Below are 27786 nucleotides of genomic sequence, written 5' to 3'. Positions count from 1 at the left end.
ATTTTCTTTTTTTTTTTTTTCTTAATTTAAATAAGAGAAAATTCCTTAAAGGAAGAGGTGAGAACTAGGAGCTGCTTGAGTTAAAGCATGCCAGCAGACTCTAAGGTACCCCTTCCTGTTCTTGCACACAGTAACCTTATTTCCCCACCCTGATGCTGCCAAAAAGCATTCTGCCTCAGTCACCACAGAGTAGCATTGCCTGTTAAAGGAAAGACATTCAGCATTTATTTTTCCCTCCATGCAGTATCATTAAGGCTTATTAATTACACTCTGTTGTTAAGACAGAATTAACAATATCTTTCTGCAGGCAAATTTAGCCTTCAAAAAATTACTTAACTTTAAGATCACCATACCTTTATGAAGGGAAGAGGAATGACATTTATCTGTATTTCATATATATGGAATTATAGACAGAAGACCCACATCCTCAAGGTACCCAAACACCTACCCAGAGGAGTCTGTAGTCAAAATCCATTTGCTGATCTAGGTCAAACAGACTGAAATCCAAAGTAAATCCGCCAATTCTATACTCCCAAACTGAAACTCTGAGAGCCAAAGCATTTTTCAAGTATTTCATATCTAAAGAAAGCTGCAGAATGTGGCTACAGATCCTTTTACCACACGCATTCAAGAACATAAGGCTTTCTAAGAATTAACTGACAAATCTCAAGTTTTATCAAGAAATTAACTATTTTCTGAGTGTTTGTCATTTCCTGACAACAGAGGGACCTCTGTCAAGGACAGAATCCATAGAAGCATGAGGCCACCACCTGCAAAAAGTAAAGAATAAGAGCTTTCTCAGACATTGTAATACGCAACAATGCATCACTACAGGAGAACTGTCATACTCAACAAACAAGATGGAGATTAAAAGAGGGGGAGAAAAAGCAACTAAATCATTAATAAATCTCCCTCTGCAGAGATATTCAAGACCCATCTGGATGCGTACCTGTGCAATCTATTGTAGGAACCTGTTTTAGTACAGGGGTTGGATTTGATGATCACTTGAGATCCTGGAAGAGAGTTGGAAGACTCCTGCAATTTTGGGATTCAAGATTGTGTCTTAAATCACAAAAGGGGCAAATTACAGCTTCTAACCGTGGACTTTTACTTTCAAACATTAATCGTGATCTTTAAAGAGTCTCTAATCTGTAGTTGTATTTGAAATACTAAGATGCTCTGAACTCCTAAGCAAACATTAAAGAAAGCAAATAATGTAACTGGCACTACCTTGAGAGTCTAGAAAAGAGCATCCTCAATTTTCATACTTCCTGAAGATGCATACTTTGATTTCCACATGGGCTACAAGTAAAGCACCCGTCTTTAAACAGCACCTTATTATCCAGACAAAAAAGCATACCATTTGATGCATTTGGCACTGCCCTTACCTTGCCCTACCTCTCTACCCCTATAGATGCCCACAGTAAATTTCTTCCTTAGGTCCTCCCGTTCCTCCCCATCCCTGCTTCCAGCCATCCACCTTGTACATACACAGACCCACACTAGTTGTTGCATCTTTCAGAGGAGGTAAGCATCCATACAAAGCTCTGGGGATAACTCAGGAGCATGCCCACATTCCCTTGTGAAACACACTGGTGCACTGTGAGCAGTGTCTGGAGCAAGGAAGTGGTTAGAAGGGCTGGAAGGAACACGAGTGAATGTAAAACAACAGTGTGTTAAACACAAGAGCTGAACAGATGGCAGGGGAAAGAGGTGATCACCTTCTATGCATTGATGTAATATTATGCAGGTTGCTTTATTTAAGGCAAATTCATGCATATGCTATTTCCAGGTGTTAAAGTCATTATAGCAGAAGGGAGATCCTCTGAAAAGATATGAAAATTTCCAGCAGGTATGGAAACATTTCTCCTCCAACATCAGCCACAACTACACTTTCAAAGGGTCACTAACAGAGCCTGGCTCTGCAATTTGGACTGGTCTGTGTGAAGCAGATTGAACCTGGCTGAAAGACCTATACTTCATGGAAATCACAGCATGCATCCTTTGAAATAATGGCAAACTCTCCTCCACTCCAAAAGGAGAAGGACAGTTCTCCAGAACATCACCATCACAACAGCCACCTTGTGTCTAGTCACAAACCTCCTGCCCTCATGCTGGTGAGGGAATGGCCAGCACAGGTCACTCTCCTGGCAGTGTTTCTCTCACCTGCTCTTGGGGGCTGCTTTTCTCCAGCTATCAAAGTCAGGCATAAATACTGCAGAATACCCACACAGAGGTGTAGGAAAGCACAAGCACATTGCCACTACTGTGCACAACAGACCTGGCAAGAAGCAGAAAGATCCTGTAGCAAAACATCAAGAATTCAGCTACCAGGTTATTCGTGACCCTTCTACCCCAGCCACCTTTATACTGCCCAGTACTGCAGAAGAAGCACGATCCACAATCCTATCTTATCTCTATCATCTTCTTCCTAAATATACGGATTTCTTTCCCAATATGCTCTACAGGAAAAGAAGTCACAACTCTGATCAATTAAAAAACATGGGAAAACTCAAAAGTTTGTATGCAAAAAGTGAAGGAAATAGCAATACTCTGCAGCCAGTCAATACCATACTCTTGCTCTGACATCACATAGGCCCTTCTCTATCTAGACTCCACAGGGAAGGGTTAGGCCACCCTGATCACACAAGCAACAGCAGGAAGAAAATGCCCGGTATCAGTAGGAACAGAAACAAATCATCAAACTTACTGCAGTTTCTTTTGGATGAAGTCAAAGCCTTGGTCAGGAAAAGGAGATCAGCAGAACTGACACCTTATTTGCCATACGATCTCCTAAAAGACCACACAGGATTTCCCACTTTGCAACTCAAACACCTTCCCCTTTGCCCCAAAACCTGTCACTGGAAGACACAAGTCAGTAAGTTTGCCACAGGGCTATTTACTTGCTTTCCAATGTACAAAGGCATGCAGCGAACCTCAGGAATTGCACACTCAACACAGGCCCTGTGACACAGTATCTCCCACCATAACTTTTGGCCAGTGAATTCAACAGGAAGCAATGCAGGAAATCCAAGGCATCGATGCAATTCCAGACCATGCCCTTCCTGTCTGGGGAAAGAGATCTAAAAGCATCTGGGACTCCTGCTAACAGAAACAGTCAACACCTCCTCTGAAGAGGAAAAAAAAAAACCAAAACAACAAAACCCAACCATCAGCTACCCAACCCAAAGTTAAAAATAGTTTAGTTGGCACACATCAGAAGGGGCCATGGTGAGTGCCAGTCAGCATTCTACCTCCATTTTCCTGACGTGCATAGACAAAGAGCAGCCAGCCCAAGTGCTGGCTGCAGCGACAGCTCAAAGCTTGTTCTGCTGCAGCCACAGTCATGATTCCAAGCCCCCTGGCCAGACCCCAGGACCACGCAGAGCTGCTTGTGCACCTGCGACCTGCTCAACATTAACAGAGCAGGCAGCAGCACAGGCTGTGGGCAGCACCCTTACATGCTCTGCGCACTGCCCTGCTGAGCACGGTTAGCCACTGACACCGCCGTCTCTAAAGGTCTCCAAAGGTGTCCCCAGCACGGTCCACTTTCACCAGCTGAACTGTCCGAGGCAGAGCAAGCAGCAGCCGTGGCACACAGCCATGCGGCCACTCCCCAGTGCCTCAGGTACTGTGGGCAGCTCTCCTCATTCACACAGGACATTGGACAAATTTGCTTGACCTCTGAGTCACTAAATCCACAACTAAAATATACAAACAGAAAAGGAAATTCCAATTAGTGAGAGAGCTTGGGGGAAGGGAGACAAGGGAAGAGAATATTCTTTCCTGTATCTATTTTTAGGCTACAGAAGGCTGTCTGAAACCATGGCAATGAACCTGCTATAAATCCCCTCAGCAGCTCCATGTTTCGTTCCTTAAAGACAAGGATAAATGAGCACGTACTACGGATTAAACGGCCTAAATCAGAAGTGAATAAACTCACAGGCCGCTAGAACACACTTGTGAGTTCAGAAGACTGCCAGCTATGTGAGGTAGAAGGCCAACTGCTCAACTGAACATCTAGGAAAGAAGTACCATGCCACCACCTCAGGGCGGGCTGTGACAGCAGCCATTGTGCCCTCAGCACCCAGCTTCCTCCTTCAGGCTTGGCCTGGCTGACTCAGGTGTGCCCTCGGCCCATCGCTGCCCATCCTCCAGTCTGACAGCTGAGCTGTTCATCAGGCCGCATTCTGAGATGCTTTGGGTAGTTAAATAAATATAGTTATTTCAAATCTAGTAATTCCCATTCACGCCCTTCACATTTGCTGCTGAAATAACCTATTCTGTATTCTTACATGGCGGAGGATATCACATTCATTCTATTTTTCAGCCCTTTGCCATCAACACCAAACTGGATGTGAGTATCTGCTGCTTTGGAGGACTGCAACGTCCCACAAAGCTCAACTTTCAAGACAGCTTTGCTTGGTGTGCAGAGGACGAAGACAGAGAACACACCTCTCTCAAGATACTTAATTAGATCCCCACTCTTTAAGGAGCAACATCCCAAGTATATTTTGATGCTATGTGCTGTGTTTTACTTTTGTGTAAGATCAGGAAGAAGGGGGGAGGGCAGTGTCTCTAAAACTGCTACTCAGCAATGCTAAAGGAAAAAACAAACAAACAAGAAACAACCAATTTATGGTGTTAACAACACTAAAACCAGTGGAAAACACCAGGATTTTTTCCCTGCATGGGCTGCAGAGGACAAGTTGGCTCTTTTGCTCAGCCCAGGTGCAGCATTCACATCACCCAAGCGGTGCGGTATCAGCTTCCCCACATTGCTAAGCAACACTGCTCCACATTACCTCAATTGATTCAAGGGTGGGAAGTTGATTCAGAAGCCATTGAAAAAGGGAGAAGCTAGATAAAAACGGCTGCACAAAGCTCACACACACAAGCCAGGATCCTGCATGGTCAGAGCAAAAAGCAATTAAAGGGAAACAGGGACTAGGGAAGGCACAAACTGATGCAGAATAGAAAACATCCATGCTCAAACAAGGGGGAAAACGAAGCAGGTAGGAAAGGGAGACACAGCACTACTGGATCACCGCAGATACCCATGGAACAGTGAATTACACCTTCCAGAGTGAAAACCAGAAAAGCATTGTATTAAAGAGAAAGCAGATAGGAAGTCCTGTCCCAGAATGTGTGAATTAGGCAGCATAACATGAAGTTTATCAAGCAGCTTGTTTAAAAACAAGAGGAAAAGGAGGTACTTATTCCACACTACAATTAATTACAGAACTCATTCTCAGTGAATGCCATGAAAGCAAAAATTTAAAACAGATTAGTGCATGATTTGATGTATTTATATAAGAAAGTCTGCCTGGGGCTGTTAAACAAAGGTGCAGACATGACTGTTGCTCAAAGCCCTTGAACTGAAGTCTGCCAAAAAGCTGGGAGGGATCATTATTTTTTCCCTCAGAACATTACTACCAGCCATTAGTTGAGGTAGGATGCTGGGGCTAAACCACATCTCTGGCTGGAACCATTGGGACAAAATCCTGTGTTCCAGGTCCAGAAATCTTCAGCAATCTGTGCAGCACTGCAAAATCCAATTTTTTGATGTCCATCTCCCCAGCTGCTTACAACTGCTGAAGCCACAAAACACACTTCTGTTCGCTTCCCACTGTGGTTGCACTTGATTAAGCATGTTCCTGTTACATGAATGCAGCTAGGCTACATGTTTCCAGACTGCATTAGGTGAAACTAATCCATAATTCTACCTATACTGAACAACTGGATTTACTTCTGTTTTGTGCTAAACAGATACTAAAAGCTTCCTTACAGCTGAGTTACAAAAGATCTCCTGTCCTCCCACTTTAGTTGGCTGAAATCAATTACAGTGCTGTGCTAGCAAATTTGAAAAACTAGCAAATTTGAAAAGCTGCACAGCTTCTGGAAAGCAGCAGAAAGCAATGAGGAAGAAGAAGTAGGAAGAACAAAGGGGGTCCTCTTCTCCTGGAGGACTGTGAAGCTAACTGGCAAGAGAAGACAACATACAGTGTAAAACCTTGTTCTTCTTTCACATCCCCTTACCACTCACACAGCACTCCTCACAAAAATCTCCTAAAATACACGGCAGGCAGACTACAGACCTGGAATACGTCAAGAAAAAGGCCTCTCTGAGATTTATGCGGTACTAAGATTTAGGCTGCCATTTGCCAGGTGAGACATACACCAACTTGCACAGCCTTAGCACTATACTATAAATACAATTATATTATGTGCCTAGCTGTTAGCCTGAAGGATTTCTTATCTGCTTTTAAAAACATGCTTAAAGTGCCCTGAAGAAAGTATAGGTAGTTTGGTTTCCATTCAGAAACACTAGCTGTGCTTCCAGAGAGAAATGAATTTGCATTTTGCAGTATCATCCATTTATAGCTAAAGTATCTAGAAAACATTAAGAGCTGAGGTATGTTATTTCTCTTGAGAGAAACTGAGTGAGCTGAAACATGCAGAAAGCCCTTCCCCTGAAACACGCTGGGAATCAATCATGAGGAAACTTCTAACTTGAAATCTCTTTCCAGCTAACAGCTTGGCCAGCCAGACCTCTCTTGCCCCTTGCCCTCTCTCTCTGGCATAAAATACCACCTTTCACACTTTCCTATTGTGCTCTGCATGCAGAGTTTTGCCACAAAAGCAACAAACCAATCTGTTCTGATACTGCCTTGGGCTCAGCTGCTATTTCAGTCACCCTCTAACTCCTGCAGTGGGTGGTGGTTTTCCTGTTCTGCACAAACCACCCAACGCCAGGGAGCCTGGAGGAGATTGCCTTCACCCACCGTCCAAGCTTTCAGCTGAACAATGCTGACCACACAAACCTCTGCATAAACCCACCGTTGGTTCCTACTGGTTACTACCACAGGCTGGCAACAGAACAGCTGCCCACATTTTCCTTCCTGGACAGCAGATAACAGTTACAATAACTCTTAACATAATTTGAAATACAAATAAGCAGCCTGCTGAACACCAAACCTCAGTCTCTTATGTGCCTTCTGCTGTTGCATGGAAAGGTCACCTCTTCCTTGAGATGCTGGCAGCATTTGTCAGATGGCAATCCATCTGTTGGCTCCTCTCAGATCATCTTCTTGGACCTAGTTGTCTTGGCTCAATGATTAACCCACAAACAGCAATACAGACACCGAGATGACCTTTTCAGTGATTCTCTGTGATTTCCAAAGAGCAGCTATGTACTTTACCAAAGTGCAGCTCCATCCAGAGCACAAACACCAGGCAACTGCCGTTACCACCTATTGTGGTAACACTGCATTGCCACAACGCACTGTCTCAAAGCAAAACTGTAGATACATCTATGATTACATCTCTAGTCTAGTTCCTGGTACATCTCTCTCTCTCTCTGTCTCTCTTTCTCTCTCTGTGCCCCCCTAAGAACATTTATGGAGGAAAAGCACCACTGCTTTGATTCCAAATACACAAAATGAAGCATGTCTCCATGAAAGTTTCCCAGAACTATTCAGTAACTTAACAGTGTTAGAAGAGATCAGAACACATCATAGAATCATAGAATGGCCTGGGTTGAAAAGGACCACAATGATCATCCAGTTTCAACTCCCCTGCTATGTGCAGGGTCGCCAGTCATCAGACCAGGCTGCCCAGAGCCACATGCAGCCTGGCCTTGAATGCCCCCAGGGATGGGGCATCCACAGCCTCCTTGGGCAACCTGTTCCAGTGTGTCACCACCCTCTGTGTGAAAAACTTCCTCCTAATATCTAACCTAAACCTCCCATCTCAGTTTAAGACCATTCCCCCTTGTCCTGTCACTATCCACCCTCACAAACAGCCTCCAGACCATTCAAAGTCAGATAATTTATTATTCCAAGGCCACTTGTAGCTAACTAGTTCAACTAGACAGAGAATGGCCATTAACAGTCATGATTTGCAGATTCCTATAGACACTCAGAGTCATGCTATTTCAGTCATGGGATCCACCACCAGCTATATGCATGGTAGGTACAACAAATTTTGGAAAAACAGATTTTTTTCGTATGGTCCTTCATTTAGTTCTAACAAAAAATACTTGAAAACTCTCTTACAAAAGGAAGAATAGGGCGGTTTTTCCCTCAGGCCAATAAGCAGATCAGCACTTACCCTATTCAGTGCTTCTGTGCTTTCAACACCAGCTCTTCCCAGTTTAGTACAAACCTATAGTCAAACTCAGCCTTAACAACTTCCTCTGTATTACAGACTCTTTGAAGTTAATGTCAAGATATATTTGTCTGCCCCGGGTTTTTTTTTTTTCAGCCCCTGAAATTCCTTTCATGTTTCCCATTTCAGCAGCTTATGATCCTGGCATTTTTCAAACAAACCCTATGAAGGAATGGAATGCTGCACCAAGTTTCACAGCCCTCAGCAAGACCTACTCACCAGCAGGAAACTTTGCCATGGTAGTTCACATTTTGCCTAACAGCAGACACAGTCCCGAAATGGAGTTTTTACGTACCACTGCCTGAAAGGTTACTTCAGTACCTCTCTTGCCCTATCTGCTTCTGCATACAGCCTCTGGATTTTCTCCTCTTATGCTGCTATGTGCTCAACACAGAGCATCTACCAGGTGCAATCAAGTTTTTTGTTTTGGTTTCTTTTTCTTTTCTGTATTCAGGTTTAATCGGTAAGTCAAAGTGGTATAACAAAGATGTTTTTCAGGGAATTTGCTAAGCCCTTCTGGTAACAGTATCGGAACAATTACTGTCATAAAATGACTCGATTTTTAAACATGCTTCTTTGTGTGCTTCAGGATTCATTCAGCCAAGGAGTGAGACAATGAAGCCAACCACCAGCAACGCTCCAACTGCTCAGCACAAGCCCGCAGTCTCCTAAGAGCTTTGTTAAGAAAAACATCTTTCAGAGACTATTGTCTCACCTAAACAAAAGGCTATTTAACTGCACTCTCATTTAACCCAAATGGGAAGCTACTGTCACACCAGGCGTGTATGAGAGGGCCTGTGACTAGCCGTAAATCATGGATGAATATTCTGGGAACCACTGCCACAACTGTGACAATCCCTGCTAGATCCAACCACAAAAAGAGAAAGTGCTGAAATCTGTGAACTGTTAAAGGAGGTCAGCAGGCACATCTTTGCTAAGCTGCCCAAATTCTGGTATCAAATAGTACGCAAGCAAAAATTTAGAAGCCTCATTATCGCAAAATTAAAGCTTGGATGGAACCACAAGGGAGAAAAGCTTGAGAAAAGGAAGCAAAGGAGGGCATGAGAAAAACTGTGTAAAACTGTATGACTACCCATCAGATCACCAAGAGTATTCCTCCATTGTCCAATTTCACTAAGACCAGAGGGCAAAACAGCCCTGGGCTACAAGGACAAACAGAGACTGAACCAAGCTCCTGAAAACCGTAAGAGAAAGTTCAAGCACAGCACTTTTCAATTTAAGCATAGGTGAGATTCTTTGAGCTTGTTTTCAGTCTTGCCTTGTTGAAGAAACTTCTAAAGATCACAGAGTAGAATCAATCTAGACTCCATAGGTTGGACATTAGGAGAAACTTTTTCTCTCAGAGGGTGGTCAGGCACTGGAATGGCTGCCCAGGGAGGTGGTGGAGCTGCCATCCCTGGCAGCGTTCAAGAGGCACCTGGATGAGGAGCTATGAGATGTGGTTTAGTGCTTGTGGTACTAATAGAGATGGGAGGGTGGTTGGACTAGATGATCTTGCAGGTCGTTTCCAACCTTGTGATTCTGTGATTCTGTGATTCCATAGTTTGGTCAGACTCACAAAAAGCCTGCCTAGTCTCTACAAAGGAAACTTGAGCTCAGGAGCATGAAGGGATCTGCTGTTGCTTATGTAAATGGCATTTTGCTCTACCAGGATTTAAAATAAACTGTCTGTTCCCTTCCTCAAAAAGTTGAGGTTATCACAGCAAGGAGACAAGAAAAAATAAACATGCCCACAACAGCCTACAGTTTCCAGGAATTGTGCTTGGAAGGATCTGCATCTAGGTTATTTTACTCACCCCCCAAGAAGTGAAGTGGTAGGAAATTCAAGTTCACATGTATAGGGGAAAGAAATTTCATCTGAATACACAATCAGCCAGGCATCAAGTAGTCTGCAGGGGAAAACGAGGTGAAAGTCAAAAATAGGCACAAATGAGCACAGGCTCGTGCCTCTCAGAGCTTCCCAGACTAGCACTAGTAGGAGAATTATCACAGGCCTTGCTTGGAAAGAACTGGAGTTCGAGTAATAACAATAAAGTCCTTCCATCCAGCTGCCTTTCAGCATTTAAGAAATACAACGTGATGTCACAGTTTGCACCTTGACAGCATTCTTTTGACTCACCTCACTAATACTCAATATATGCTCTACCGCTACATTAAATTTGGGAAAGTGGGAATAAAAGACTGTTTTTGAAGAATTTTTAATACATTTTATGGTCCAAATGGGAGAAAAATAACACAAATTAGCAAGCACAAAAACTCACATTAAGATTGCTTTTGCCATTTTTCTCTAGAGGTTTGTGTCTATCAACTGATATATCCTGTAAATATTTATCTGCAATTAGGTAACTCCACATTTACTTCAATGCCTCTTCTCTCCATAACCAACCAGTTACACAGTTTTTACATACATTCCTAAGTTTGATGTAGTTGCATTTACATGTGGTGCTTTTACGGCTATTGTGTTAGAAATCAGTAGATGATCCTCTCTTCGTGCTGCAACGCTGATTTTTTACTGTGGCTTTCAGCACACTTCAATTGGAAGGAATTAAATTTAAAACACTACGATGTCCAAAACATCATCTTAAAAATGCATCAGAAAAAAATATAAAAGAAATACCCCAAACATGATTACTATTTAAAACAAAATGATTTATTACACAATGGAAAGATTAAGGTTTGGTGATCACACATAATTTTTTCAATCCATTAGCTGTCAAATTTATTGAAATATTGAGAAAATCTATGAGGTGTCATAAAAAAAAATAATAATCAAAAACCACCAGCCCTGTGACATACCTGATTTACACAATGCCTTCAGACAGCTGTAGTTTTTGTTTTTACGTATTTCAGGTGTTACTGTACATAATCCCAATTTTCTCCCATCTGATTATCTTGTTCGTAGATTAAAAAAGGATGAAGGAAGAAGTAAATGCTCACCTGCTTTCTGAATTCCCAAATGAGTTGTCAATCCTGAGTTTATTCCAAAAGAGAACATTCTCCCCACATCTGGTAGCCAAACTGAAATCAAATTTCTAACTCACAACCTCTTCTGCGTCTCAAAACATGAATATGCTTGCACTTCCAAAAATGTAAAAAGCAGAACTTTATCCGATGTAAAGATAACAAAATAGAGATCTAAAAAACGTAAGGGCAGCTCTCCTTTACACCTTATATATTTTAAATGATTTTATAATAAAAAAGGTGCATCTTTTGACCTACTTAGTTCAGCTGTCACTCACCCAAAGCTTTTTATTTAAGTGAAACTAACAGGTACAGGTAAGGCCCCTGCAGCAGTAATTACTATGGTTCAAATTTAATTTGCCAGCTTTATTCCTAACAGGAAGTTTTTAAGAAAAGATGTTTAAATTATTTTTTATCTGCCCTGGAGTCAGTCTGCTTACTTTCCACAGCTGTTCCTCTTCCCAAGCCCTGCATTAAACTTCGCAGCCATCTCACATTGCTCATTTTAAGTTAACGTTTCCAAGCTGCTGCCTCCATACTGAAATAATTTTACTGGAAATCCTAGTGAAATACTAGAAAAGTGCTGCCAGCAATTGCAATCTGACCTCCCATTACAATTTAAACATCCAAAAAGTTCAAACGTTTCTCTTCCAGTTTTCTGATGCTTCGAAAAAAATCCTCATTCCAGCTGTCTCCACAGCTGGGATAGCACAGAATAAGACAACAAATGAACATTTTGCATTACAACCAGGAGATTCCCAATCAATCTATGCACAAATAGTCCGTAAGAATGCTGGAACCTTTCAGAAAGGGGGGTGTTTCCCCACTGCTTTGGAAAGAAATAGTTTTCATGTTTCTGCATCTGGCTCTGTGAAAATGTGCTTCAGTTTCTCCTTCAGCCAGCAGGCCCTGAAGGTGAAGTAGCATGCTGCAGCATAGCACCAGCCTTTCTGGATGATGGTGCAGACTAGGAATATCTCAGAGGAGATATGACCATCCAGAATAAAGCACAGAAAAAAATACGTGTTGGAATACAGCCTGCTTACCTTGAGAGGGCCATGGAATTCTTCCCTTCTTGTTGCTCCTTCAAAAAAGACCACACAAAATATTTCTGCCTATAGAAAGAGACATTTTCTGCATACACCAAGAGAAGGACCTACAGTGCTATGTTACCTTTTCAAGTACTCACACTTACAGGGATGAGCAATCCCTGGATAGCAAGCAAGCAGCCTGTTTACACACAGCAACTCATACACAGAATGAAAGTATGTTAAGTCCTAGCTATGCTAAAGCAAACTCTAAATATGAGCCAGTTTATTTTCTAGCCTTGCAATAATTTTGATAAACTTTACTTGATATTAGAGGTTACAGAAAGAGAACTCATTTTAATCAGTCACCACACTACAATCAATGCTGAACAGCTATCAACACACTTAAATCCTTGCAATACAGCACAGTAGGGAGAAAAAAACAACAAAAGACCACATACAGTACACATGCTGCTGTCTAGCTAACTCTAACTCCCCCTTCTCCCAACATGATGCCCCCACTTCACCTTCAGCATGCCAGAACAGACAGCACCATCCTCAGCCCACACAGCGTAGCCAGGTCAGCAGGAGCATCCTATGGACTCAGGACAAAACACTCTCACCCTTCAGTGATCAGGCAAAAGCCAAATGCCAGTAGTTTGCCATCCACACCTCTCCTGCACTTGCTCTGATGAACCTTTTGTTTCATTCCCATTTACCAGACCTACATGGTGTTTTCTGTATCACTGCCTTAGAAAGTTCAGCTTCCAAGTGAACTTCACTTCTGTTTCAGTGAGTCAAGTTTAAATAAAACTGCTAGAAAAAACACTGAGGTTATTACTAAACAAAGCAGACACAGTCATCGCCCTGGCATTTGCAACCTTCTTGCAACCAAGCACCAGTCTTGCAACTACTGCTATGAGCAGTTAGTCAGAGTTAGGGAACACTAACTATGCACGCAAACTGGGAGAGCCATGGCTTGGTTCACATCTGTCTGAAGTGCTTAAGATGGGGAAACCAACAAACAGCAGCTACTTATCTATGAAGCTGTTAAATATTTTAAGTTAAAGAATCAGGATTATTATTATTAATGAAAGAGAATTTTAAAAAATGCAAGTATGACTATCCATTCCATGTGAAGTCTCTTCCCCTCAATTAGTAAATTCCAAGCAAGAAGGACCTGCAGAACAGCCAGACACAATATCGCTTTAAGGAGAAATAAATAATGTGTTGTTGCAGCCCTCAGCTTGCAAAGTTACTCCAACTTTTTGTGTGCTTTGCAAAAACAGGCTGTACTTTGGGCAGCTCTCTTAATGGATCTGTTCAGTAAGGAACATTCTAGGTCGCATCTATCTAATAAAGAGAAATTAGTGGCCATCTCAGTCAGTGAGAAGCACGTACTGCCAGGCAGTAGAGAACCTCCCATAACGGATGCAGGGAACAGTGGCACCTTCCTCAATTCCTCTAGCAAGGTCAAGCTTGCTTGAAGGCTCTTAAACTGCACAGAGGTATGTAAATGAACTCCGTGTTAGAGGCAGTTCTGAAAGAATAAGTTTGATGCTTTAAATTTTTCATGATCTTAACACATCTCTGATGTCATGCAGAACAGTATCTGCGCTCCACTTCGGTACGTTGTTCCCCTTTCTGTCTTCAGCATAATCAAGAAATAACAAGATGCACTTCTGCCATCAACCTTCAGCCCAGAAAACAGAGACGTGCTAACCAAAATAGGTCACCATGGATCTATGCCTCACTAACACAGATAAAATGACTACATCTGTGCTAACAAAAGGGAACCTTGAGGTTATTAATCACAGACCGCTTTAGCTCAGCATAAAAATAACACATAACTCCATTTTCAAGAGAAAAAGCAGCACAGACTGTTTTCTATAAAAAGAAAAACAGTTGCTCGAGCAGAAATATTAACATCCAGAAGCCAGGAGAGAGACTGACAGATCTAATGATCCAGTAACTAGGTTACACGTGATCTTTCCAAAAAGCCAATTAGCAAAAAGCCCCAGCAGTGCCCAGGCAGCTCTCCTTCTGCAGGTAGCAACCCCTGTGTCACAGCTGGGCAGCCCCAAGCCGAACAAAAGGGAACCAACCATTCACAGGGGCACGTGAAGGATGTGGTCTGCAAGTTGAGTAGGAAGTTAAAAGATACAGGAAGAATCCAAGCAGTTTCATAAAGGCCAATTTACCAGAAGGAAAAATCCCCAACAGTAAGATTGTAAACTACATGGAGTATTTGGGTTTGTTGGTTTTTTGTTGTTTTTAATTTATTTTAATGGAAACAGTGGTATTTATAACATTTGAAAGAAGCCTGTATAAAAATATCAGCCCTTATAGGGAGCAACCTTGAATCAGATTTTGGATACACGAAAGACAATTCAGGACAACTGCCAAAATTCCTACAAAGTCTGGCTCAAGTTTGCAGTTCCCCAAAACTTGAGTTCAGCACTGAAATACAGCTCTGCAGACGATGGGAAGGAGAAGCAGGAACCTCACTCTCCAAATTGCTGAACAAAAATTTAAATAGATAATATCAGTGGTAATTAGCAGTCAGAATACAACATCCGGCCTACCACTGAGTAAAAGATACGCATTTACTCTTCAAGGTTGAGCAATAGGAAGAAATACTGACTTGTGATTCCTTGGAAAAATGAGATGGATTTCTCCCTGTGGAAAAACAAATGATAAAAAAATCATCCATGATCAGAGACATCAATAACCAGCTCCTCTTGAGAGCTGGTAACCGTTCCACTATCAGTGCATGTTTTCTTAAAGTTTTTCTTCCTTAATCACACAGTACAGAACAAGGTGTGTTTAGAACTGCAGCACTGGGCCATCAAAACTCCAGATAAGCCTCCAAAGATCTGCGTTCCTTGCTTACTGTTAAGAAAGCAGGAAGAATAATAGAAAGGGAGAAGTGCTCAAAAGTCACAGAGCTACACTTGTTGAAGATGTGGAAGAACAGCCATAAGTTCCAGGGCCCTACACCAACTGCTTTGGCTATCAGCTTACTGAAACTTTACAGAAAAATTAACAGTGTGTCTTCCTACCTCATTTGTTCTATCAATGGAAAAGGTTGACACAGATATCATGGACAAACACTATTAAATGTTGTCGCAGATGTGCATTAAAAAAAAAAAAAAAAAAAGGCACAGGAAACAAACACGTGTATAGAATCCAAGAAGGAAAAGCAGGTAATATATGCATAATCAGTACCACCAGGTTTGGAGAACACCAAACAGTTCTTACTGTCTGAAAATCTCAGCTATGCATTGATCTAAATTGTCGAGAGTCAGAATTCTTTGCCCTGTATTACAAGAAGAAAAGCCACGTACTTGTTAATTTCTAGCAGTCAAACACATTTCCCTAATCTCAGCCTTGCAATGACAATAGTATCATTGGGTGTATTTTTGCTCATGAATTGTCATCAAAAGTAAGACAAGGTAATGGCTCTTCCCAAGCCTCCTGGCAGCAGCATGCATGATGGGCAGAAGGACAGAACCTCAATTTACCTTATGCTCTTCTTTCACCCTCTAAGAAATTCAACTTCATTACCAAATCTGACAAAAGAAACGTGTTACTAAGCCAGAGAATACAGACATGAGAATTCCGAGGAGGGGAAAGAAAGGAGAAATAAAGAGGAGACAGAAAAAAACAAGTGCAAAGTAATGGGCCCAAACACCCCGTGGCATATATTGCCATGCAACTTTAATACATAAGTGGAGCTCCCTTCCAATGATGCCCTAAGCACAACACTGCAGCCAGGTGAGGCTGCAGGAAAAGCAGGCAGCCAGAAGGCAGCCTTTGGCCCCAGCCTGGCAGAGAACTGCTCCAGCACAAGCACCCAGCTTCACGACTCCCTTCCCACGACCACACGACACATGTACAAGGCAAGGTCCCCCAGGCGAGCGCCCTCAGTGCTGCGATTCCTTGCCTTGTCCCTGCAGCACGAGGAGTTTGATTAAACATCCCCAACAGGAGAGCACTAAACACACACTGTAAATTAAACAAAACTATGCTGATGATCTCGGTGCAATTACTTCCGACTGGTTTGAGTCTTTATTGTCCCCTCGAGCTCTGAGCTTCACAGATAAAAAGGATCCAGCCTTACTGGAGGAATACCAAAGAACGAGTTACGAAACCTTCCTTAAACACTTCCAGAGTGACCCAACTAGCTTTTCTTCCTGATGAGGTTCCAATTAAATTTAGCCTGGAAGTCTAATGAAAAAACAGCCTTTTCCAAGACTTATCATAAACAAGCTAGCTAATGCTTAGAATAAACGCAGCCATTGGTTAACACGCACACATGAATTACAAATTGCTGCAGCGTATTTTATTTCACAAGAGTCAGGCAGTGCCAAAAGTCTTTAGGAAACTTTTCCCCGGCTGATATCATATAATCCAACACTCCAGCATTTCAGCTTTTCCAAACTTGAGCCAAGCTGTTGCTTGATTGCAAAAGGAAACACACACACGAGCACAGTAGGGTTGCTTGCTGCGATTTGGATATTCTATGGGAAACGAAAAGCAGATAGTCTTAATCTGCTCCTGGGAATGTCTTTGGAAAAAAAAAAAACAAAACAAAACAAAAACCTGGAGTTACTCACAAATATCCTCTAAGTCCTATTAAGTGTTATCAGGTTGGTTTTATAATTAATTTCCAGATATTAATTTCATTAGGCTCAACCTACTTGCAAGGGCCAGACCTATTATTCTGATTAATTTTCTCTTCCATGTCTCCAAATCACATCTTCCTTGCCAAGCTGGAACTCTTCTCTGATCCTATTCTCTAAAAAACACCCTGCTCCAAGGTTAACCCAGAGCAGCCAATAATGCAAGACTCTACAACTTCTAAAAGCAGTTTGCATCTTCCTGCAGTTAACTGTGTGGATATGGAGCTACCACTTTCCCTTCCCTGCAGTCTTCTCAAAGGACAGGCATCGTCTCATCCTGCAGCCAATAACACAGATTTCTGCAGAGATCCCAAACCAAAGATGAAGAGGCATACCCAGCCCTCCCTCTCATTTCTTTATATAACAGTGAGAAGGAAAATGTAGCTCTGTTATTTACATCCACTCATCCACACTCAAACAGACTCACCATCCCTCCAGTTAGCTACTTCAACTTTCATCAGGTTATGCTTCGTCCATGTATTAGCTGGTTTGTTCTCATCACTTTGCCTATTGTCTGGCCTATGTAGCTTAACTAATAAGAAAATACAATTTTCAAACATTACTTCTGCTTTTAAATAAAGGAAACCTGAAGGTAGATTTTGCAGTTCAATCCATTGTCCAGTGAAATTTTACCAATAACCCTAAGAGTCAAAGCAACCTCAGCAAATACATTTGATTAAGAAGAACACTACATTTGGTTTTCATTCCTTTCCATATATGCCTGAATTTTCTTGAATATACAGACTGAGTGGGGAGCTTCCCGTTGGCTTTTTTGCTCTTATAATCGGAGGAAGATGAAAAGTCTACTGCTTGGCTGCAGAAAAAGAAAGAGCTTCTGAATTCACCCTTCTCACTGTATGCACAAACAGATAGATTTATCCCACTCCATCAGGGCAATGATCTAATTTTTCAGTCATACGCTCGTCGTGTGCTGCTATTAGTCCCTGGCTCTCCTCCATCACGTACTGTCTCTTCATTCAGGAAGACAGAACTGGCTTCCCTGGGTCTGGTTCTCTCAAGCAGAGAGCTGCCATCAAGTGTCATTTGCTCATCCATTGCTTCACCCGATCCTTGAAGCGTTATTACAACCAGAGACTGCTCCAGTGATTTCTCTGGTGCCTTAGCACGCAGTCACTGCACACACCATCACAGGAGGAATGCTCGTGTTCAAGATATTGCTTTGACATTTTCTTAGTTTGGGCTCTGAAACATTCCTCAATGTGCACTTCAGATGGTGGACAATCGGGCATGAATTCCACATGGACTCTCTGCCCCTACCCCCCAGCTCTGCTGTTTAATGGGATAAAAGCGCCATTACACAACATGCTCACAGTCAACAAACACTAGAGCTAGCAAAGGTTAGTTTCTAACAGCCCAATGCTTTTCCCACAGCTGCTGCCGCATCACCAGCCCTTCCTCACCCCTTTCCTGACACCGTCCCCTCTTCCTACTGCACATTTAGGGGATAAGAAATCGCCACCTATGTGCCTCCTGGGAAATTCTTCTCTTCCAAGTTCACTTCTGACACACTCATTCAGGCAAACTGACCCCACGTCACTGGAACTGTTCCATGTGCAACTTATTTCTCAATTCAAATATTATTAGCAAACGCAGAGCTGTGAGCAGGACTTCATTACAGTGCCTTCTAAAACCCTTTTGATATTCACGTGGCAGAGCCGCTTGCCCTCTCTCCACCAGAATACTATCACGCCATCTGCTATCTCTCATTTATTTATTTACTACTGAGAAACTGACAGGATATTTTCTGCTACCTTCAGGTTCAATATTTATAGAATCATATAATCATTAGTGGTCATAAATTTTAGGAACCCTCTCCTTTCTGCTCATTTTCTATTTCTCTTCATGGGTTCTAGTAGTTTCTTTTTCTTGGTACTGACAATTACACTCAACATTTTAAAGGACACCAGGGGAAAAATGGCTCTGCATCAGAACGTGAAATAATTTTATTTTACACATTGCATCAATTAATTTAGCTAAACTGTAAAAAAAAAATAAGAAAAAAATAAGAAAAAAAAGCTAATAAACACTGGTTACAAGAGCACAGTCATAGAGCTGGCCTTCTGACATGCATATAGCGATGCCTCAGTTCGAAATTGCAACAAAAACATTAACTTTTAGCATCTTCAAGGTAAATATGTCTAACAAACACAGTATTAAACAGATTTCCAGGATGAATTTCCATGAAGACTAGAGCTGAAGTCTCCGAACAAAGGTTGCAGATTGCCTCCATGGAGGTTATTCTTGCAGGTCCACATGAACTTCTACAATGCACTGCAGCTACTTGGTACACGAAGTTACACACACCTCCTAAACCTCTGAAAGGTCCAAGAACTGAAACTCCCTCCCACGCTTTCCCATTAAGATTTGCCACATTGTTAAGGGTCTAAACGCTAACTGGAAAATGAGAAAACTCTTCTGGACGGGGAAAAAAAAAAAAAGAAAAAACAACACAGTAATTTCTGCAGACTCTTACTTTTACAAGATCTTTACCTTCCCTTCTAGCCTTGATGTTTCAGAAAATAACCGCAGGCAGGACAAACGAAACAAGTCACGCTTTTCCTTAATCTGAAAAGGACATCGTTATTATACACCACAGTAAGAGCTGGCCAGACCCTTCTCAGTTGTAACCACTGTTATTGCAATCATAAGACTGCAGAGAATTAACAAAATAAAGCCAAGCCAAAATCATTTCACCCTGATGGCATGCCGCAAGTGGCAGCAAACTCCTGGATAACTCATGGCAGGGTGAAAAAGAAATGAGAGGAAGGAAAGAACAGAAAGCTATCGATCTCCTCCACCCAAACACACCTGCGTTGCCTTCCCACCATCACACGAAAAGCACAGCGGCAGGGAGAGGCTACAGATACCTGCTGTGTTCCTAGCAGTGGAAAGTCTGGCTCCAACAGGGCAGGGAGCTGTACCCCCACAGCCTCTCTTATCCTCTTTAAAAGAGGTTTATTTTTACAACTCATTTTCAGTTACATATTAATGTCACGGAAAATAACTCCCGTATTACTCAGCCTTAAAGCCTGCTCAGAATTCCTACCCCTCTTTGTGTAAGACTGCTAGAAACTCACCTCGGAAAGGAAAAAAGCCACTACCAAAAACATACTCGCCATTTCATATTATTTAATAGCAGCCTTCCCCTCCCCTGAACTTTCAGGCCAGAATCACCACCACATAAACCTGCCAAACAGGACACCTCATTATTTCAACGTGTGCAAGCAAAGCGATAGGGAGTTTCACAGTAAAACTGATAAGGAGAGACATAAAAGACTAATGAGCAGGCTGCCTGCTCCACTGCTGGGCTAGCCAAGGTCCCCCAGAGCACCTTTGGTGTTGTTCCATTGGGAGACAGACACTGGGACACGACCAAAAATAACATTTGGAGATGTATGGGAGAAATGAACACAAGGTCTGCAGCTCAGCCGTTTAATCCAGGCATGGAAAGAAATTATATGAGAGAGGATAATCAGCAGAAAAAAAAACACGTGATGTAGAGCAGAAAGAGCCAATTAAATGTACACAGGTTACTGAGCAGTACGACCCTCCTTGTGCTGTTTGATCACCAGCCCAGTGCCACATCTCCTGCTGAAATAAATTGACAAATCTCTTCGTGACCTGTGCCTGTGGTACAGGTGACTGGAAATAAGGGTCCCTGGCTAAGGAGAGACAGTGCTGAAGAGTCTAGAAAGGAGGACATACATGAAGATCTGCTCAGGCCCCTGGGTGTGCTCAGGGCAGAGCAGAGGAACTGAAGGGAGGCCTGATGGCGGCTGCAGCTCCTCACAGGGAGCAGAGCAGCAGTGCTGAGCTCTGCTCTGTGTGACAGCGACAGGGTCTGAGGGAACGGCATGGAGCTGTCAGGGGAGGAGAGCTGGGGGTCAGGGAAAGGGGCTGCACCACAGGGCGGTGGGCATGGAACGGGATGCACAGGGCTGTGGGCACGGCCCTGAATGCCAGAGTTCACAGAGCGTTTGGACACTACTTTCGGACATTTGGGTGGTGCTGGACGGAGCCAGGAGCTGGACTCCATGATCCTTATGGGTCCCTTCTGTCTAGAGATACTTTGGGATTCTATGAATGACTACGGTCAGTGAGTATCAGTCAGCCAGTAGGGCCCACTGTACATTGGGAGCAGAGGTGCAGAAAGCCCAGCAGTGGCCTGAAGGAGCAGCAGACCCTAGGAGGGAGAAGGGCGCACCTGAAACTTGGTGATGTTTGCACTCCTGATAGGTTCTCCAGCTTACCACTAAGTCATCTTCTGACCCAGAAAAAAAACTGCACCAGACAAGCCAGCTTCCCCAGCAGCCTGCCCTAGAGAATGATCCTATTTGCTGTGGTCTGCACTAGAAGGAAGCTGTTGCTTCAAGTAGGAATGGCTTGCTCTAACATCTCAGTTAAAAAAGCCACAGCTTTCCCTCAGACTGAGCCACCTGTGCAGCATATCTCTACAGGATTTCAGTAAGAGAATGTGCAGGACGGAATGACACTCTGGGTTGTCCAGTCACCCTGCAAGCTCCACACCCTTACTTTAGCCCTGAAACAAAGCTGGCATATTTGGAAGGTACCTAGGACTTAAATTGTTCTTAACATCACTACTTCTTTTAGAAATCTTGTACCACAGGATAGCAGCATCTGGCTTTGATGCTAAGGTAGCAGGAAAAAAAAAATATATATATACTTATATTTAATGGCAAGCATGAGAACAGTGCATAGGCAAGGCACCACAGGTAAGGAAAACAGCAACAGGTCTTGCAGTGGGCTTCAGCACAACACCCACTTTGTAACCTGGGATAGAAAACCCAAGCAGCAAACACATTGCCTTACACTAACATACCAGCCAGCCCTGCACCAGTTCCTCACACCCAGCAACAAACACGCACTGTGCAGCCACCTTCTGCCACGAATCTCAGTATCCAAACTCCGTGACTTGAGATTGATGCTCTTTGTTCCACTCTACGTAGCAGCGCCAGAAAAGATGCTTAACTTCCAAGGGCTTGTTACAAGAATCATGATTCCCTCTGAGATCAACAGAAAACAGCCTGCTGGCACCTTCACGAACTTCACCAACAAGGCTTCATTTTATTTGAATAGCAACAGAGCCACCATTCTTTTTCACTGAGCCCTTTTTTGAACACCCAAACATTAAAAGTAATTTCCACAACTTACACATCCAGATTTAAGAAGTCACTTCATACTCCATCTCTCAAATCCCCCCAAAAGGTACCTCATATTTTCCTCTCTCCTAATATTTAATCAACTTCATTTCATTACAGACAAGCCTAAAGAGCTCATAATGCTGCAATTGATTACAAACAAGACAGCACCCACATCTGACGAAGGCTGACCTAATTGTCTGTCTCGTCTACATTTCTGCAGGGCAAATTTACTGACATTTTGTGCAAATTCAAAGCTGGCTGAGCCCAATGACCTTTAATACCTCTGTAATTAGTCTTCTCCGCCTTCACAACCAGAAAAGCAGTCGCCCCTTTTCTCCCCCTAAGTCAGCAGTCCAGCTGTAAACTACAAACCTCACAGCCTACTCAGCACCTACAGTCAGTCAAGCATTCGCAAAAACAACAAAACCCACTGTAGAAAGTACACAAACTGTGACCTTTCAAGGTCATGGAATCAGGTCTGGAAAGGCCCTTTTCAGACAAGCACACCAGTTTCCAAAAGAAGAAACAGAACTGGTGAGGCAAGTTGGTGGACAAAGTCAATAAACAGGATTTTTATAGTGCTTTCCTAAAAATAAAAATAATAAAAAAATAATAAAAAAAACAAAAACAATGTACTGAGAGGAAGTTCCAAAAGTAATGCCTTCTATTTATCTCCAAGGAAACTACAGCAGATATACAATAACACTCTTTGATAGAGCAAATTATCCGCTGCAAAACACCATTTTCCAACACAGCACCTTTAGCTAAGTATACCATGCTCATAAACATCTGTACCAGCGCAGGTGACCCACTATAGCTGTCCCCACTGCTGACACGCACCACCCAGCGCCTCACTGTGCTCATATCCACTGGTTGGGCTCCAGAAATACTCAGCAAGTGTCAGTGAATGTCAGCAGATGCCACTTTTTCCCTTATGAGGGAAATATGGAGACCCCCCCTTTGCTTCATATGCACTTGGAGGCACTCAAGGCCAGGTTGGACGGGCCTTGGGCAGCCTGATCTGGAGGGTGGCAGCCCTGACCACAGCAGGGTGTTGGAACTGGGTGGGCTTTGAGGTCCATTACAACCTAAGCCATTCTGTGCTTCCATGAACAATGAGGGAACACGCACAGGCAGCTGGCAACTTATAGGAAATTCTTCAGCCCACTGCCAGTCCTCAAGTTTCTTTGCCCACTGACCAAATTTTCACTGCAAGCACTGAGAACAAGACGGTTCAGTAGCACACCTTCCCCATTTTCCTGCTCCAGCAGATTCCATCCTGGGAGTCAGTGCATTTTACAGAACTGCAGTGGTTGGAAGGGAAGACCTCTAACGCACTGAGTCCAATCCCCTGCTAAAGCAGGTCCCTACCAGCAGGTCACACAGGAGTGTGCCCAGGTGGCTCTTGAGTATCATCAGAGAAGGTGGCTCCACAAGTACCCTGGGAGGCTTGTTCCAGAGGGTAAACTCCTAGAAATGTCAGCCCAAGAGGAAGCCAATGACTTAATGCAAAGATATTTCAAGTCAAAGAGGGCAGCTCCATCACAGAACATATATAACCTAAAAAGCTGCCAGCACTGGCAGCCTCATGTTCAGCAGCATCAAGAATTTTTGTGGTTTCTTTTTTTAATTAAATGCTAGTTCTCATCATATATGAATTTCTTCAGCAAAGGCTTGCATTTTTTCTTATGTTAATCTCAATTCAGCAGGGAAAATTTACTGAACGGTTCTATACATTTACAATCCTCTGTCTGAATTTTAATGCAGAAATACATCTCCTAGAGCAAGTCTTTTCTTACTTAAACCATCACACTTAAATGGCAGATCCCCTTCGGTCGTTCATCATCCGTGATTTTCTTTTACAAAATTTGGTTACAAATAGCCAGTTTTAGGACACTGATTACACAACAACTGATGAACTGTGTCAGCTTCAGAAATAAAGGGATTTCCGATCTGACATGCAGCCACTGAGCAGAAGTCAGGCTCTGGTGCTACACTTTCAGTCTCCCACCAATTCCTGACATCTTGAAGTTGTGTGTTGCTGTGTGTGTCAAACATCCTGCCCTCATTAATAAACTCTTCTAATTTATTTGGCTTACTCAAGAAAACAGTGTAGAAGAAGAACACCATTTCAGTGGTGTTCATAAGGCTGTGCAAAAAACAAGCAGAAAAATGCAGTTTCCTGACCCCTTCCCATGAAGATGGCAGCTGCCCCGGTGCCAACAACTCGTTCCATAGCTAAATCTGAGCTTCAGTCTGCAGGGAAAAGAAGAACTCAGTGTTTGGGTGAACACAGCATCATTTAAACTTTCAGAAATAGCAGTCAGAACTCGACATGTCACATATAAACCCTAACCCTTGCTGTTTCCAAAGGAAAGCAAGGGGCTGCACCATCCCTGTGGGAGCACTCAGCAGGAAGGCCATGGGGATCCCGGCCCACGGCCATATCCTTGCAGGTGGGACTCAGTGACTGGAACATGCACTCACACACACACACAGAGTGGATTCAATGCTTTCCTTCCGGCTTCTGCATGGCTCTACCCTGCTCATGAGCCGGACACCACATTCATCAGTACAGAGAGGAGGGAAGAACGAAATAATTATTAAGAAAGAAGAAGGAAAAAAAAAAAAAAAGAGAGAAAGATCTTAATTCAGAAGAATGTTTGGGACTTCGCTTACGTTTGGGGCTTTGGTTAACCGGGCTGCTGGAAAGCGTTATTGTGGTTGGCCCAGCTCCAGGATCAACTGCTCTCTGTGCACACAGACTGGAAGCAGCACCCGGAGCGAGAGTCAAAGTATCCTGGGGACAGCAACAGCCAGGGCCGAGCCACTCTGCTCCTCTGCAGTGATCGCTTCCCACTCTGCAGGGACAGAACGCTGCTCTGCAGGAATGCCCACGAGGAGGGCTGGAACTGAGGAGAGTTAGGCAGCGCGTTTCATTTATTTCATGCCAGCAACCGAGCAAATCTGGCAACTTAGGGGAAAAAAAAAAAAAAAAAAAAAAAAAAAAGCACCCCAGATTTTGCTTATTTTTAAAAAAAAAAAAAAAAAAAAAAAAAAAAAGTAGAGGCAAAAAAGATAAGGCCTACTACAGGCAAGCTGCCGCTCTGGAAATAAACTTCTGTCTGCTCACAACTCTCCTGCCGGCTCCTCAGCCCGCACACGAGGCCACGGCGGAGGCGTCGCGGAGCCCCGGCCGCGGGCTGTGACCCGCAGAGGGCAGCGGCCCCCAGGCGGCCGCTACCGGCCCCGCCGCTCGGGGAAGCGGGGCAGCGGCTCCTGCCCAGAAAGCGCTCGCGCTGCCCCCCGCCCCGAGGGGGGCTCCGCCGGCGGTGCCGCCTCTCCGCCTCTCTCGGCCAGGAAGCCAGCCGCCGGGAGCGGAGGATCGGCCAGAGGGAAGCGCAGGCTGCCCCTGGGGCTCCGGCTCCCGGCTCAGGAGCCGACAAAAGGCACCGCGCCGCCCGCCCCCGCTGCCCCGAGGCCGGCCGCAGTCCGGACAGCGGGCGGCTGCCTCTGCGCGGTGCCGCCCCGCGGCTTACGGCGCTAATGGGATTACGCCGGGCCGAGCGGAGCCCGCCCGCTGTCACCGCCCGGGGAGGGTCGCTCCCCCCCGCCCGCCCCGCAGCCCCCGCCGCGCTGCCCGCCCGGCCCCATTGTTCCCCGTGCCGTCCTTACCGTGCGCGGGGTTGGGGCTGCCGGCTCTCCTCGCTGCGGCTGTTGCAGGGGCAGTGGCGCTCGGCCGCCGGAGGTCCGAGCCATTAAAAGCTCCGCGGGGAGGAGGAGGAGGAGAAGGCGGCGGCGGCGGGTGAAGGAGGGCGGCGGGGGGCTGGAGGGAGCAGGGTCGCCATGTCCGGCTTCCAGCGCGGGGAGTCCACCCGGCCGGGCGCGGAGGAGCGAGGCGCCTGCCGCCCGCGGACCGGGGAAGCGGGAACTGGACGCCGGGCAGCGCGACCGCGCCTCCCCTAACCCTGCCCCCTCCCGGAGGGGGAGCCGCGGGCGGAAGGAGGCGGCCAACAGCCCCCTCCAGCGTTCACAGGCGGCGGATCGCAGTGGCCGCCCGTCTCGGCGATACCCGCGGCGGAGGGAGCCGAGCGCCGCCGCCCGGATACCTGGCGGCCGTTGGGGGCGGGAACAGCGCCCACCGCCGCGCGGGGCACCTCCCGCCTAGGGGCGGCTGTGAGAGGCGGGCGGTCAGGGCAGGGTCCGCCCTCCCGCCCCGTGGAAGCAGGGCATGTCGCTGCCCCTTTCTGTGGCTAGGGGGACCGTGCCGATACGGGGGCACGGTGCCCAGTAGGGAGGTTGCTCCTATTGCTCTGAGAGCCGGCTCTCACTTCGTTCATCGCTAGGTGACGGCAATTCCCCAGATAGAATTCAACAAGTGGCAGCAGCAGGCTGGGTGTCAAGGGCTGCCTCTCAAAAACGTCTCCTGTCCGTGGGCTGGGAGAACACCACACAAGGGCGAGCTGGGGACCATGCCTCTGTCAGAGCATGAGCACCTCTATGCTATGCATTCATCTCCTCAGAGAAGTGCTAGAGCCATGGCGAAAAGGCTCCCGAAACACTGAGGAGAATCCCTTAAAACACCACTATCCATTTGTTTAACTTAAACCTTAGGAAGTGCTTGTTTTTTGGGGGGGGGGGCCCCCGGAGAGGAGAGGTGATTTTTCCTGTCTTTTACCCAGCATTATTTTCTCAAAGAAGTCTGGAGAGATAGAGCACAGCAATGAGCGGCACGGGCCTTACAGGTTCTCTCAGTGACTTGGGAGGGAGCAGTGAACTGAGTGTGTGTTCATAAAGTAACCCTTCCTCAGCATTCAGCATCTATACATAGAATCGTACAATCACAGAATGGCCAGGGTTGGAAGGGACCTCAAGGATCATGAATCTCCAGGGCGGGCGGCCCCCCCCCGCCAGGGCCACCAACCTCCCCATTTAATGCTAGACCAGGCTGCCCAGGGCCCCATCCAACCTGGCCTTGAACACCTCCAGGGACAGGGCATCCACAACCTCTCTGGGCAGCCTGTTCCAGCACCTCACCACTCTCTCTGTAACAAACTCAAAAAGAAAATGCATCATTTGAGGAACCCAATACGAGAACACCACAAACAATTTCTCCTTTAAGCTGTGTCTTTGCTTTATGCTCCAAAGACAAATTCTTCTACTGTCAACAGCAGTGCTTCTGTGCACAAACACCCCACTACAGACACGTTGGTGTATCTGCAGGGATGCACCAGAAAACCTTCTGGGAGCCATTTCTTTGGTCAGCTCCCAGACCTTAACCAAAGCACATAGGGAACTGACTAAAAAGCTGGAAATTGTCCTTAGCTGTCAACACTTGATAAGAGAGTAACTGCTGTTATTCTCCCCAGACCTTTTCCACACAAAATAGTGATCTGTCTGTAGAAAACCAAGAGGAAAAGCCACATGGTCATCCAAACAACATGAACGGGGATTAAGAACACAGATGCAAGCTTTGCTTTTTCCAAACAATTATTTTGTCAGGAGCTTTAACTACTAATTAAGGTGCAGTTAGGGTAAGAATGGTACTGCAAGGGCCAACAACAGCATTTAGAATTTGCTGGTGCTTTTTATGTAGGCTTCCCAATCACCAATGTCTCATTCACACCTAACGCAGAGTTGTTGTAATCAAATTAATGAGGTTATCTTCAATGCCTACCAAGTCTCAGTGACCTCGAAACTTTTCTCAGTATTAAACAGAAGTAATACGCTGCCTTGCAG

General features: G+C 44.7%; 1 protein-coding gene across 7 annotated transcripts in view; it reads right to left on the bottom strand.

Annotated features, from left to right (window-relative positions):
- Positions 1–25945, bottom strand: part of FARP1 (FERM, ARH/RhoGEF and pleckstrin domain protein 1) — a 199874-nt gene extending 173929 nt beyond the window's left edge. For 4 of the 7 annotated variants that reach the window (XM_042868608.1, XM_042868605.1, XM_042868610.1 and 1 more), the window contains exon 1: positions 25723–25944. The gene's annotated coding sequence lies outside the window, so the exon portion shown is untranslated. Of the gene's footprint in view, positions 1–2710; positions 2782–9986; positions 10080–25722 lie in introns of those variants that run through there. The other 3 variants (XM_042868606.1, XM_042868612.1, XM_042868609.1) reach the window with 3 other exon arrangements.
- Between the last annotated feature and the right edge of the window lie 1841 nt (positions 25946–27786).

This window comes from Lagopus leucura, unplaced genomic scaffold (assembly GCF_019238085.1).
Source record: "Lagopus leucura isolate 7727_CA_CO unplaced genomic scaffold, USGS_WTPT01 Super-Scaffold_100001, whole genome shotgun sequence".
NCBI classification, from domain to species: Eukaryota; Metazoa; Chordata; class Aves; order Galliformes; family Phasianidae; genus Lagopus; species Lagopus leucura.
The sequence above is the reverse complement of the archived record's forward strand: the minus strand, read 5'-3'. Positions and strand labels throughout refer to the sequence as shown.